The sequence below is a fragment of the Arachis duranensis genome, chromosome 7 (assembly GCF_000817695.3).
Source record: "Arachis duranensis cultivar V14167 chromosome 7, aradu.V14167.gnm2.J7QH, whole genome shotgun sequence".
NCBI lineage: Eukaryota > Viridiplantae > Streptophyta > Magnoliopsida > Fabales > Fabaceae > Arachis > Arachis duranensis.
In genome coordinates, this window is record NC_029778.3 from 20,696,195 (window position 1) to 20,698,390 (window position 2,196).

The window sequence follows — 2,196 nt, forward strand, 5'->3', positions numbered from 1 at the left end:
GGGGTTAGGATTATATTTAACAAAATAAACTCAGGTTCATTTCATTTATTGCATTTTTTAGTTTGTTTTTTGTTGTTGTATATTTTACACAGCCACAGCCCATAGGATTGGTAATAGTGTATATTTTTTATATTTGTTGTATGTTACAAAATGTTATGTTAAAAATTTTTTGATTAATTTAAGGGCCAGAAAAATGGTCTGAAATTAATCTTTTTTTTTTTTGTATTTGTTTTAGGAGACTTTCATTTATTTATTATTTGTTTGATATATCTCTCTCATACTGTTTACAAGAAAATAATTAAAATATATCAAAGAAAATTTTCTTGTTCACCACTATAGTTATATTATGATTTTAATGTTAACAATATGAGACTCAAATTTAACTGGAAAATGGGATTGAAGGTAGGAGGGAAATTACGGATGGAGACTGATTTGGATACAATGGTTGGTCAAAGATGGAGAGCTGGATTACTTGGTGGTTAAGTTGGTCAATGTCAACTTTGGTTTTGTCTCTTTCTTTTGTTATATATTTATTTTTATTATACAAGTGTGGATGCTTCCAGGTTGCCACCTTATTTAACCAAGTGGGTCAATCATCAATGTTCATGTCCAGTTGGAATGACAGAATTACCCCCCTTGGCGCCAAATTCTAGTACATACATACATGGATTAAACGCCAAGTGTTGGGAAGGGGCAACTCTTTGGGATTGTGATGAGGGCCTGCTGTATTTAAATTTATTCATATATATACTAAATTAATTAATTGTCTAATTTATCTTCTTAAGTGTATTAAATTAAATTAATTCATTAAAAAAATAATAAAACTTATTTTCTGAAATTTTGTTAGTTAATGGGATGGCTTGTATTAATTAGAGTAGGACAAGTGGCGGTGGGAATGAGACATTTACGTGATACACACGTTAGCCTTAGACGTTAGGGTATTGTGTAATATAAATTATAAATAGAGCAGATTCATTTGTCTTTGTCCTTATCCTAATGGTCGTGTTCTGTATGGGGGCCACACCCTAAATCGCCGACCCTGCAATTTTCCCATGCTCATGCTCATCCATTTCCTCTCTTCCCCCTATACAACAACACACAATAGATAAGATAATAACTAAGCCTTTTTAACCTTTTGAGCGTGTTAATTATGATTTCTTTTTTCTTCTCAAATGATTAATATCTTATGTTTTACATTAACATTCATTTAATTATATTTGCGACTTTTACTTTAAAGAATTTATATATGAAATAGAATATATTGTTTTATAATAAAAGTATTAATGAAAAGAAACTTGAGGGGTATGTTAATAGAGTCAATGAAAATTAAGGCTTGGTTTTAACATTGTTATTCAAATTACAAAAATATAAAGACATGTGATATAAAATTTCGCTTGTCTATAAAATTAAAGAATTAAATTAAAAGAAATTCAATATCTATATTTATTATAGTGCAACTACATTTTTGTAATTACTTTTTTTTATTGTTTTTAATCTTTTCATTCAATTAAGCGCTCTTTTAAGTGTGATGTTAAATTTTAAATTTCGCTATCAAATGTAATTAAAATAGTAAAAATATTCCAGTAATCCACTATCAAATTTTTTTTTGCTTTCTTTCTTTTTCAGATATATATATTCTCTATAAAAATTCCATTTATTTATCAATATATAATAACTAAACTTAAAAAACATATAGAACAATGACGAAACTACATGCACTACTGTAATACCTGTCGAGAAGTAAGTATTTATATTGTATTTATTAAAAAATTGAAAAAAATTAATTAAAATTAAATGACTCTAAGAAAAGCACATACATAAAGTGATAAAACGTTTGTACTTTTTAATGATATGTTTTCTTTGTTTTTTCTGTTTTAAAAATAGAATTTAGTATAATAATTAAAATTTCGATTTAACTCTTAAAATTTTTTTAATATTACGATTTTAAATAAGTTTATTAATTTTATAAAATTTATACTAAATCTGATAATTTTACGATTTAAATTTTATTAAAATTTTATATTTTACATTCGTAATTTATTTTTTGATTTCGCATAAAATCTTAATTTTTTTTTCACAAATTAAAATTTAGAAAGTGCTGATAAAATATAGGGAAAATGTTTTTTGGTACAAAATGGGCGAAATGCTGGGAATGACATTTATTTTATCTTATTCCAAAAAAAAAAAAAAGAAAAA

The 2,196-nt window shown here is 25.5% G+C and overlaps 1 protein-coding gene across 1 annotated transcript in view; it reads left to right on the forward strand.

Annotated features, from left to right (window-relative positions):
- LOC107458252 (WRKY transcription factor WRKY24) overlaps positions 1–333 on the forward strand; it is a gene marked incomplete in the record, with an annotated part of 3,887 nt that extends 3,554 nt beyond the window's left edge. Inside the window, 1 exon segment of the mRNA XM_016076449.3 lies at positions 19–333.
- Between the last annotated feature and the right edge of the window lie 1,863 nt (positions 334–2,196).